Raw genomic sequence first — 13,052 nt, forward strand, 5'->3', positions numbered from 1 at the left:
TTTGTAAACCACGCATCAGGAAAGGAGTTGTCCAAAATTTATAAAGAACTCATACAATACAATACCAAAATACCAAACAATCTGATTTAAAATGGGCAGAGGAACTAGACATTTTTTTCTCAAAAGACATCCAAATGACTAACAGCTACATGAAAAGGTGTTCCACATCACTAATCATTAAGAAAATGCAAATCAGGAGAGAAAAATGGTGGCTGAATAGGCAGAAGTGTTGTGCACCTTGACCCTGAGGCAGACAGGACATATTCTTGCAAAAATACAGCCTTCCAAAACTAAATCAGGAAGAACTGGAAAACCTGAAGAGGCCAATAATTACTGAGGAAATTGAAGCATAATATAAAAAACTCACAGCAAACAAAAGCCTTGGCACAAACAATTTAACAGGGGAGTTTTACCAAATATTCTAAGAAGAACTAACATCTCTATTCCTCAAACTATTCCAAAAAATTCAAGAGGAAGGAACACTTCCAAACTCTATGAAGCCACCATCACCCTAGTTCCAAAACCAGATAAAGACACGACAAAGAAAGAGAACTACAGGCTAATATCCCTGATGAACAGACACTAAGATCCTCAACAACATTTTAGCAAACTGGATCCAGCAATGCAATAAAAAGATCATACATCATGACCAAGTGGGATTTACTCCAGGGATGCAAGGCAGGTACAATATTTGCAAACCAATAAATGTGATACAGCACATAAACAGATTACAAACCAAAAATCACATGATCATATCAATTGATGCAGAAAATTCATGACAAAATCCAACACCCTCTTATGATAAAAACTCTCAGTGAAGTGGGAATAGAAGGAACATACCTCACAATAATAAAGGCCATATGTGACAAACCTACAGCCAACATTATACTCAATGGGCAAAAACTAAAACCATTTCCCCTAAGGACAGGAACAAGACAGGGATGCCCCATTTCACTACTCCTTTTCAACATAGTTCTGAAAGTCCTAGCTATAACGATCAGACAAGAGGAAGAACGAAAAGGCACCCAGCCCCAGCTGGTTTGTTCAGTGGATAGAGCGTCATCCTGCTGACTGAAGGGTCCCGTGTTCGATTCCGGTCAAGGGCACATGCCTGGGTTGCAGGCTTGATCCCCAGTAGGGGGCATGCAAGAGGCAGCCAGTCAATGATTCTCTCTCATCATTGATGTTTCCATCTCTCTCTCCCTCTCCCTTCCTCCCTGAAATCAATAAAAATATATTACTTTCTCTATACATAAAAGGCATCCAAATTGGAAAGAAGGAAGTAAAACTCTCATTATTCACAGATGACATGATACTGTACATAGAAAAACCCTAATAAATGAATTCGGAAATGTAGCAGGACACAAAAAATTAACAGCCAAAAATCCATAGCACTTTTACACACCAATGGTGAACTCTCAGAAAGAAAAACTAAGAAAAATACCCCATTTACCATTGCAAAAGAAAATTAAGATACTTAGGAGTAAACTTGACCAAGGAGATAAAAGACCTGTATTCAGACAACTACAGGACATTTGAAAAGTGATAGAGGAAGATATAAATAAGTAGAAGAATATATTATGTTCATGGATTGGTAGAATCAACATCATTAAAGTGTTCATACTACCCAAAGCAATCTATAGACTCAATGCAATTCCTTTTAAAGTACCAATGGCATATTTCATAGACCTAGAACAAACACTCCAAAGATGTATATGGAATCAAAAGAGACACCAAATAGCTGCAGCAATCTTGAGAAAGAAGAACGAAGTTGGAGGAATCACAATACCAGATATCAACTTATACTACAAAGCCACTGTACTCAAAAGCCTGGTACTGGCACAAGAACAAGCATATAGATCAATGGAATAGATCAGAGAACCCAGAAATCGACTTAAGCCACTATGCTCAATTAATATTTGACAAAAGAGGCAAGAGCATACATTTGAGCAGAGACAGTCTCTTCAATAAGTGATGTTGGGAAAATTGGACAGCTACATGTGGAAAAATGAAACTAGACCACCAACTTACACCATAAACAACAATAAACTCAAAATGGATAAAAGACTTTAATGTAAGATATGAAACCATAAAAGTACTAGAAGAAACCATAGACACCAAAATCTCAGACATCTCTCGTAGCAATATGTTTACCAGTACATCTCCTAGGACAATGGAAACTAAGGTGAAAATAAACAAATATTTTTATTTACATAAAAATAAAAAGCTTCTGCACAGCAGAAGAAACCATTATCAAAATAATAAGAGAGACCACTAAATGGGAGAACATATTTTCCAATGATACATCTGATAAGGGGTTAATATCCAAAATATATAGGGAACACATACAACTTAACAAAAGGAAGACAAACAATCCAATTTTAAAGTGGGCAAAGGCCCTAAATAGACACTTCTCCAAAGTGAACATACAGAAGGCCAAGACATATGAAAAAATGCTCAAAGTCACTAATCATCCAAGAGATGCAAATCAAAATGACAATATCATCAACAAATCATCCAACGACAAGTGTTGGCAAGGTTGTGAAGAAAGGGAACCCTAATACACTGTTGGTGGGAATGCACACTGGTGCAGCCACTCTGGAAAACAGTATGGAGTTTCTGCAAGAAAATAAAAATGGAACTCCCATTTGACACAGTTATCCCACTTCTAGGAATATATCCTAAGAATCTTGAAACATTCATCAGAAATAACATATGCACCCCTATGCTCATAGCAGCACAATTTACAATAGCTAAGACTTGGAAACAGCCTAAGTGCCCATCAGCAGATGAGTGGATAAAAATCCATGGTACATTTAAACAATGGAATACTATGTGGCAATAAAAAAGAAAGAACTCTTACCATTTGCAACAGCATAGATGGACCTGGACAGCATTATGCTAAGCAAATAAGCCAGTCAGAGAAAGATAAGTATCACATGATCGCACTCATAGTAGTCTGTGGAATCTAATGAACCAAATAAACTGATGATCAAAAATAGACCCAGAGTCATAGAAGCATGAACAGACTGTTGAACCTCAGAGGGAAGGCAGGGGAGGCTGTGTGGTAAGAGATCAACCAATGAACTTGAATGCATATATGCCTAACCCCTGGACACAGACAATGGGGTGATGAGGGCCTGGGGGGCTAGGGAGAGGATAAGAGTGGGCTCGAAGGGGTTAATTGGGTAAAAGGAAGACCTATGTAATACTTTCAACAATAAAGATTAAATGAAAAAAAAAGAAAATGCAAATCAATCATATATCACTCTACACCTACAAGAATGTCTTCTTCATTAAGAAGGTAAATGATACAAATGTTAACAAGGATGTGGAGAAAAGATAACCATTGTGCCATGTTGGTGAGATTGTATATTGGTTGAGTCACTATGGAAAACAGTATGGAAGTTATTCAAAGAGTTAAAATTGGACCTTCCATGAATGTCCAGATATTCCATTTCTGGGTAAATATTTAAAGAAAATGAAGACAGGTTATCAAAGGGATAGATGTACTCTCATGTTTATTGCAGCATTATTCACAATAGGCAAGATATGTTAATAACTTATGTGGCCATTATTTGAAGAATTGGTAAAGAATATTGTATAAATATACAATTAAATATGATTCAACAATAAGAAAAAAAGAAATCCTGTCATTTGCAACAATGTGGATGAAACTTGAGGCCATTATGCTAAGTGAGATAAGTCAAACAGAAAAATAAAACACTGTATGATCCCACTTATATTGAATATCTAAAAAATGAACTGGAAAAAAAGAGAGTGGAATAGTGGGAACCAGGGGTTAGGGGTAGGGGAATGGGAGAGCTATTGTTTCAGAGTATATACTTGCAACTAGTAGATAAACAAGTAATGGAGATCTAATACACAGTTCAGTGATTATAAACAACAAAACAACTATAAACATCAAAGTTCCTAATAGATCTCAGTTGTTCCCATCACTAGAAGAAATGATAGTTTTGTGACATGATAGAGGTGTTAGCTAACTCTACAATGGCAATCATACTGAAATACTAATGCATCAAATCAATATATTATATAAAACTTACACTATGTTTCATGTCAATTATGTTTCAGTAAAACAGAAGACCAAAAAGATTTGCAGTGCATAAAAATAATTTAGCAATTAAAAAATTCTAAGATCTCTATGGCTATATGACAAAATAAAAGAGGCTTGAGGAGGTAGTAAGGATAAGGGAAAGTATATTTTTCAAAAATGAAAAAAAAAACACCTTCCTACCATGAAGAAAGCTGGGGATCTCTAAATGTGTAGCTGGCTGGTGAAGTAAAAATAATTATTAAAATAATTTCAAGGATCACTTTAAAGGGAATTCTTAAATTAAAAATGTTTTAAAGACATCAAAAGCAGGAAATGAACGAGAGAATCAGTGGGGTCACTTTATGATCATGCAAAATTCATACTCAGGCATGAAAGAGTGGCAGCAGAGTCACAAAGTTAGGTGTGTTTTTTTCTTTAGCAAGAAAATCACAAAGAAGAATCCTGAATCTAAATGAAATTTGAAATAGCAAAGTCAGAGACATTATATCATAAATAGGCAGACAGAATTCAAGACATGATGGTAAATGATATACATTCAAGTGCCATTTACTCAACTTTTTGAAGAAACTCAAGGGTAAAATAGAACAGCAGCTTAAAGGCATAATATGTTGCCAAAACAAAACTGGAAGATTTTCAAGATGACCTACATTCACCAAAACAAAGAAACAAAACAATTTTCTTTTGGGGATTTACTTCCATAATTAGCCACCTGACAGAATAAATATCACAAGGTAAAGTCCTGAAATAAACATGATATGTTGAAGAGAGAGAAAAAAAGTTCAGCATTTATGTTTCAGATGTTATGGAGGTCAAACATGTCCCCCTTTTCTTCCGAGGCTCCTCCACCCCTGCCCCAAATCCAGTGATACCTCTATCAGAATAGAACTGACACTCTCTGATACACTTTGTAAAGCAAAATATTCTGGAGAATTAAAATAATCTCTATCAAGATGAAAAATGCTGCCAGCTTTTTGGCCTTTGCAATTTGTTTTTCTGAAAAATTTCCCTGAAGAGGAAAGATTTCCACCCCATACTGAAGGGTTTTTAATTGGGCAGGAATCGAATCACAGCCCCCAAAGAAGACTAATCTACCAAACCAAAGAGTGCCAACACAGATTGTGAAATCCCTCACGATTTAGAAATCCACATCTTTCTGGTAGCTTACTCATCTGGTAGTATTACTTCATCAGATAAATACAAAAGCAACATATCAGTAAAATTACTTATTATAACTTTAGGAAGCAAATTCAACACTGCTTCCAAAAAAAGAAAATACTATTCCTGTTGCTATCCCCATTTCTATTTTTTCCCTCTAATGCACAGTTGACCATTAGAGCTACTAACCATATAGCACCTCTCATAATTCTGCTTCTCATTTTTTTGCCTGCAAAACATGCAGCATTATTAGATGGTGTCCCTCTTATGAATTTTTTATTTATTTTTATTGTTGACACTATTACAGTTGTCCCCATTTCTGCCCCCTCCTTCACTCAACCTCTACCCCCCTTCCCTCTGGCCATCACCACACTGTTTTCTATGTCCATGGGTTATGCATATGTGTTCTTCAAATTTTTAAAATTATTTCTAATAGATTTAACCAGTTTACAACTCTTTACAAGATAACACTGTTTTGCTTTTTCTTTTGTTTTTGTTTTGATCTTCACCCAAGTATATGTTTTCATTGATTTTTTTTAGAGAGAGGATGGGAGAGAGAGAAACATTGATATGAGAGAGAACCATGGATCAGTTGCCTCCCTTACACACCTTGACTAGGGAACCCGAAACCTAGGTATGGGCCCTAACTGGGAATCAAACATGCAACCTTTAGGTGTACTGGATGACACTCCAAACAACTGAGCCATCCAGCCAGAGCCCTTTCTTTTTAATCAAACTTTGGGATAATTTTAAGCATCTATAATAATAAAACCATAATAAGCTAATTAGACCAGACAGCCGAATGACCTTCTGGACGTCATTGCAGACATCCTTCTGGATGAAGCCGCCTCAGCAGGGGCCGAAGCAGAGGCAGTTAAGGGCGATCAGGCAGGTGGGCAAGCAATTTAGGGCAATCAGGCAGTCAGGCAGAGTGGTTAGGGGCAATCAGGCAGGCAGGCAGAGTGGTTAGGGGTGATCAGGCAGGCAGTTGAGTTGTTAGGGGCAATGAGGCAGGCAGGCAGAGTGGTTAGGGGTAATCAGGCAGACAGGCAGGTGAGTGGTTAGGAGCTAGCAGTCCTGGATTTCGAGAGAGATGTCTGATCCCACAGGGGTTCCTGTGGGATCGGGCCTAAACTGGCAGTTGTACATCCCCCAAGGGGTCCTGGATTGCAAGAGGGTGCAGGCCAGGCTGAGGGACCCCCCTCTACCATGCACGAATTTCATGCACTGGGCCTCTAGTATTATATAAATGGAATCATACCATATGTAACCTTAGTGAATTAGCCTTTTTCATCCAGCATGTATCAATAGTTAGTTTATTTTTATTGCTGAGTACTATTCTATGGTAAGGATGCAACACAGTTCATTTAACTATCTACCTGTTGAAGAATATCTGAGTTGTTTCTAGTTTGGGGATATTAGGAATAAAACTGGTATCAACATTTGTATGCTGACACTTGATTTGAGATGTCTAGCCTCCAGAACCATGAGATAACAAACTACTATTGTTTTAAATCACCCAGTTTGTGGTACTTTAGGGAAGCCTTAAGAAACAAAGTTTTGTGGATGCTCTTTATCAAGATGAGAAAGGTTTTCTGTGATCTTAACTTACAGAGTTTTAAAAATCATGAGTAAGCGTTGAGTTTGTAATCTTATTTTTCTGCAGCAGATGATATAATTGTACTAGTAGCCCTTCGCACGAATCCGTGTGCCAGTAGCTCTCTGCGGGCTTGGCTGCTTCGCACCCACTGCCCAGAGGCTCTCCACGGCCCAGAGGCCCATCTGCGGCCGGACATGGAACATTTGCCTCATCGCTGGGGCAACGATGCAAGCATTCCCCTCCCCCTCCCTGGCCTCTCCATGCCCGCTACCCAGAGGCCCTCCACGACTGGGGTGGAACGCTTGCCTCGTCACTGCGGCAATGAAGCAAGCATTCTGCCAGGCTGCTCATGCTGCCCGCTCTCAGCGGCTGCCCCCCCCCCCCCAGGACTGGGAAACTCTGGCGGGGCTGAGAGGACAGGGCGCCACCATCTTCTGGCTATGGGCACCGCCATCTTTGTGACAGAGTGATGGCTAATATGTATATTACCCTTTTATTAGATAGGATGATTTTTTGTTCTTTAGTATGTCATGTTTATAGATTTTTTGGATGTTGGGCTAGTCTTGCATATATGGAATAAATCTCACTTGATCATGGTGTATAATTATTTTTACATTGTTACATTCTATTTCCTAATTATTTGTTAAAGATCTTTATATCTTTGATCATAAGAATTAGTCTGTGTTTTTTGCTGTATTTTCTTAGTCTAATGTTGATATTAAGGTAATAATGGCCTCATAAAATAAGTTGAAAAGTGTTCCCTCCTCTACTGTTTTCTAAAAACAGTGTATACAATTGTTAATTCTTTGAATGTGTAGAAAAATTCCTTAGTGAAATCTTCTGGTCCTGAAAATATCCTTTTTCAGGCATTCTTTAATTCCAAGTTCAATTTCTTTAATTTTTATAGGACTACTTAGTTTAACTATTTCATCTTGGCTCAGTTTTGGTAGTTTGTGCATTTAAGGAATTGGTGTATTTCTTCTAAGTTGTTGAATTTATGAGCATAAAGTTGCTCAAAATATTTTTTTAGTATCCTTTATGGCCGAATGACCCTTTTCAATCCTGATATTGGTGATTTCTGTCTCCTTTCTATTTTTTGTCATTCTTGCTAGAGGTGTGTCAACTGTATTGAATTTTTGAAGAACCAGTTTTGCATTCATTGATATTCTTTTCTTATTTTCAATTTTATTGATTTCTGCTCTTTATTATTTCCTTCCTTCTGTTTCGAGTTTAGTTTTCTGTTTTTTTTCTAATTTACTGAAACTTGTATTACTGATTTGAGAATTTTCCTGTCTATTTTGTAACATTTATTTCTGTAAATTTCCTTCTCTATAGTGCTTTACCTGCATGCCACTCATTTTGATGTGTTGTGGTTTTATTTATTCAGTTCTGTGCATTTTAAATTTTCCTTTGAGACTTCTTTATTCACCTATAGATTATATAGAAATGTGTTGTTTAACTTTTTGAAGATTTTCTTATTGGTTTTCTGTTACTAAATCTAGTTTGATCACATTATGTTAAAAAATGCTCTGTATTATTTCAATTCTTTTCCATTTGTTTTATGATCCTAGGTATGGCTTGTTATGGACTGTTTGTGTCCCCTCAAACTTCATATGTTGAAGTCCTAACCTTGGATGTGGCTTATTTGAAGATGGGGTTTCTAAGGAAATAATTAAGGTTAAATGAGGTCATAAAAGTGCAGTCCTGAACTGATAGGATTAGTGTCTTTATGAGACTATAAAAAGAGATAACAGCCCTGGCTGGTGTGGCTCAGTTGGTTAGGCATGGTCCCATGAACCAAAAGGTTGCAGGTTTGATTCTTGGGCAGGGCACATGCCAGGGTTTCGAGCTTGATCCCTGGTAGGGGGCATGCAAGAGGCAGCTGATCAATGCTGCACTCTCACATCAATGTTTTAGTCTCTCCCTCTCATTTTCTCTTTCTCTAAAAATAAAATTATTTTTTAAAAGAAGAGATAACAACATTTGAACTGAGTGGCGGAAGCCTGGTGCGGGGGGGGCGCGCCATTTGGCATCAACAGCATTTTGTATCAGCGCGGCATTTATCTGTCCGAAACCTTCACTCGCGTGTAGAAGTACAGGCTCACCTTGCTGGTCACCACGGACCCCGCGCTCATGAAGTACCTGAGCAACGTGGTGGAGCAGCTGAAAGACTGGCTGTACAAGTGCTCTGTGCAGAAGCTGGTGGTGGTCATCTCGAATATTGAAGACGGGGAGGTCCTGGAGAGTGGCAGTTTGACATCGAGTGTGACAAGATGGCCAGAGAAAAGTCTCAGAAAGCCATCCAGGACGAGATCCGCTCGGTGATCAGACAGATCACCACCACGGTGATCTTCCTGCCTCTGCTGGAAGATTCCTTTTCATTTGACCTGCTGATCTACACAGACAAAGACTTGGTTGTGCCTGAGAAGTGGGAAGACTCTGGACCGCAGTTCATTGCCAATTCAGAGCAGGTCCGCTGCGCTCCTTCACAACGACCATCCACAAGGTGAACAGCATGGTGGCCTACAAGATCCCCGTCAACGACTGAAGGAGCCACACGTGTGTCCTGAGGCCACGTCAACTGTAGCTCCTGTTTTGTTTCATTGATTACTTTTGAGGTGGGGAAAACTTAGCATTGTACTTCACTGAACTGTGCGTATTGTCCATTTGTTGGTGCCTGTTTGACTTTCCATAGGGTTGACATAATTTCCATAAGGTTGACACTGTTCGAAAGGGAACCAGCAGATCATGTCAACACTGGAATGTCAACTCCTTTGAGGGTGGAAACTGGAGATGGGAAACTTGTGCTATTCAGCTAAATGCCTTCCTAAATAAGAACTTTCAGTCAAGTAGCCTGACTCCGAGTCTAGGTGAATATGGAACAGCAAAAGAAGTCTGAATATCAAAATCTTTGTTTAGTTCTAAAGTAACTGATCAGCCACAGTAACAGTATTCCTCGCAGGTCCTTTTGCCATTTATTTCATTTGTATAGTTTCCATATTGAAAACCCCCAATTATTTGACTTTAATGTATATAATTTACACTTACAAATCTGTCGCCATTTCTCCTGTTTCAATTCCGCTGATACAGAACTCTTAATGTCTTTTTGTGTTTTGTAAAATCAAGCTTTAAATGACAATGATAAAGTTAAAAAAAATAAGAAATAACAGAGAGTTCAGTCTCTCTTTCTGTCTCTGCATTCATGCATAAAAGAAAGGCTATGTGAAGATGGAGAAAACGTCTGTCTCTTTGAATGACAGGGGATGCTGCTGCTACACAACCACAATCCAATTGTGATAATATCAATATTCATTCTCTAATTCATGCATATGTTCATTTAATAAGCATTCACTGAATACTGTAATAGGTAATAGGAGACACTGGCACACAGAAACACTTAATAAGCACTTATTGAGCAGATGAATTATGAATATTGGCAAGGTCCCAGTTCTCAAGAAATGCAGTTTAGGACCAGGCCATTGAGATAAACATATAAAAAATAATTGCATTAAAAATGGAAATATGCATAAGTAGTGTTAGAGGAACCCTCTAGGCAAATATGGCAGAAATCACAGATCTCTAAGAAAATATTTTTTTTCCTTTCTTGGGCACATAACTAGACCACAATCTAGCATCTAATGTATTTACATGTGGCTAAGTCAGTAAGTTATTTCCAATGAAATGTGAACAGTAGTGATATGCCCGTTTCCAAGTCTAGATTCTAAAACCTCCCATTCATGCTCCTCTGTGCACTTGCTCCCTTCTGGCTGAGTAGGATGTTGACATTCAGGATAATAGGGATCCACATTTTGACAATTAGACTGCTTTTTCAGCTTAGGTATTGAATGACAACATAGAGGAGAGTTATCCCACAAACATGAAAAATCCCTCACAAATGTTAACCAGAAAAAAATATATATATAGTGCTAATGTGATACAATTTAAGGCTCTATCTGTTACTACAGCCTGGTATATCATAACTATAAGGAAGGAATAACTTAACTGTGCCTGGGGAAGTAAAATAAGCATTCATAGAAGAGGTAATGTATAAGCTGGGACTTGAAAAATAAATGACTTTTCCTTGTGTCCATGAAAGAAATGGACATCCCAGGCAGAAGGAATCGCACATCCAAATGCATATAGACACAAAATGATGTGGGAATGGCAAGATGTGTATAGCTGGAACATGGGAGACTGAGGAAGATACAGAAAGAAAGTGATAGAAAAGGAAGCTGGAGAGAAGACTATGTCCAATTTTATAGGGTCTTTTATGTATGGAAGGAGTTTAAGTTTATCCTTTCAATATTGAGGAGACAACAAAGGTTTTTAACCTGGGAATTAAAACAATGAAGATAGTAGTTGACGAATTGCAACTGGAGGCATCAATGGTGATAGATTAGACTTTGGTTGCACCAAAAATAAAACTCTTTGTAACTACCCTGTTTTTCAGTTCCAATGCCATAACTGAGATCATAAATTTTCTTTTAGAATTATAATCACTACTGAAAACATGCATATTCTTAAAAACTCTCAAAAATAATTATCTAGAATAGAGGTAGAAGAATTAGAACACCAGATCAAAATCTACACATTATGAATAATTATATCAACTTTTATATGCTTTTTTCCAAAATTCTTAATATTTTCCACATTCCATAATTATTGAGTATTGTGCTATTGATTCTCAGGAGTATTAAAAGCCTAAGCATTATAGGTACAAATAGGTTTACAGAAAGGAATATAGTGTGTTTCATCTCTTATGTTGTATAAATTAAGATATTAAGTGATAATAATAATCTGTTTAAAATTTGGAAATCTGAACATTGATATTTGGATCTTTCACAACATTAAATTATTTTTTTGAAATTTATTTCTTTTATATCTAAAATAGCATTTAAAAGAGTGTAATGAGATACGTTTCTGGTTAGTATTATAGCTAGCCACAAATGTAAAAAGATTAGTTACCTGTCTGTAGATAACAACTATATATTTGTAGCATAAATGGCAGAAATGAACATTACAAATAAACATAAATCTTTTTCTATAGTGTAAGGGCATAATAGAAGTTTTCACTAAGATTTAGGGAACTCAGTATAACTATAAAAGCAGAGAAATTTCATAAGTTCAGGAATTATGAAGATTAACAGAAGGTAACTTTTCCATTTCAAATTATGGCCTATTTGATAAGACCATGGCAACTAATTCTTTGATACAGAAATTCAGGGCTTTTCAAATTGTTATATCACTAAAATTATTATACCATCAAGGTAACAGTGTAAACTACAAAGTATTCTATATTTTAACAGTATTACTAACAAAAAAGGTGGTTCTCCTCTAATCACAAAGACAGGGGGATTCCTAAAGAAGTGACATATTTCTGTAACTCAGTACAACTACTCATTTTTAAAGACAAAACCCTATAATCTGTAGAAATTCTCAAAATGCTTTAATATGGTTTTCATTCAAATTTATCACAGCTATGAAGAAAAATAATACTAAAGGTTTTGATAACATATCTTCAAGTACATTATTTAAAAAGATGTCTTTAAAGGCTTTCTCTAACAAAATGAAGCAATAAAAAATACCAAGAGGAGGGGAATCGAAGATGGCTGCCAACAGGAAGTCAGGCTGCAAGATAGTGTGTGAGTGAGAGAATGAAAGGAGAGTGTCTATTTGTGAGTGAGGGACAGCTATATTCCAAGGGACTGTTGGAGACTGCTGGACTGGGCTCCCCTGACTGAGCTGCCTCCACTGCTGCTGAAATCTCTCCCAGAGTGACTGGCTCTGCCACAGAGACTGTGCCATCTTGAAGGGGAGAGTGGCTGTGATTGGAAGCCTAGCCTTACCTTCAACGGGGAAGAATTGGATACCTCCCGGGACTCTACAACCACAACACTTCCCTGATATAGGGAAGAAAAAACTCACACAAATCCAAGAAACTCACAGAATCCCAAATTTATGGGACACAGTGAAAGCAGTCTTGAGAGGGAAGTTCATAGCTCTACAGGTCTACCTCAAAAAACAAGAAACAATGGTAATAAATTATCTAACACCTACAACTCAAAGAGTTAGAACGAGAGCAACAAGAAAAGCCTAGCGCAAGCAGAAGGAAGGAAATAATAAAGATCAGAGCAGAAATAAATAACAGAGACAAAAAAAATACAAAAGATCAAGAAAACCAAGAGCTGGTTCTTTAAAAGGATAAACAAGATTGATGAA

The 13,052-nt window shown here is 37.3% G+C and overlaps 1 pseudogene; it reads left to right on the forward strand.

Moving 5' to 3' along the window:
* Positions 1 to 7,879: 7,879 nt before the first annotated feature.
* Positions 7,880 to 9,382, forward strand: LOC102242049 (annotated as a pseudogene).
* The last annotated feature ends 3,670 nt before the right edge of the window (positions 9,383 to 13,052 follow it).

The sequence above is a fragment of the Myotis brandtii genome, unplaced genomic scaffold (assembly GCF_000412655.1).
Source record: "Myotis brandtii unplaced genomic scaffold, ASM41265v1 scaffold199, whole genome shotgun sequence".
Taxonomy (NCBI): domain Eukaryota; kingdom Metazoa; phylum Chordata; class Mammalia; order Chiroptera; family Vespertilionidae; genus Myotis; species Myotis brandtii.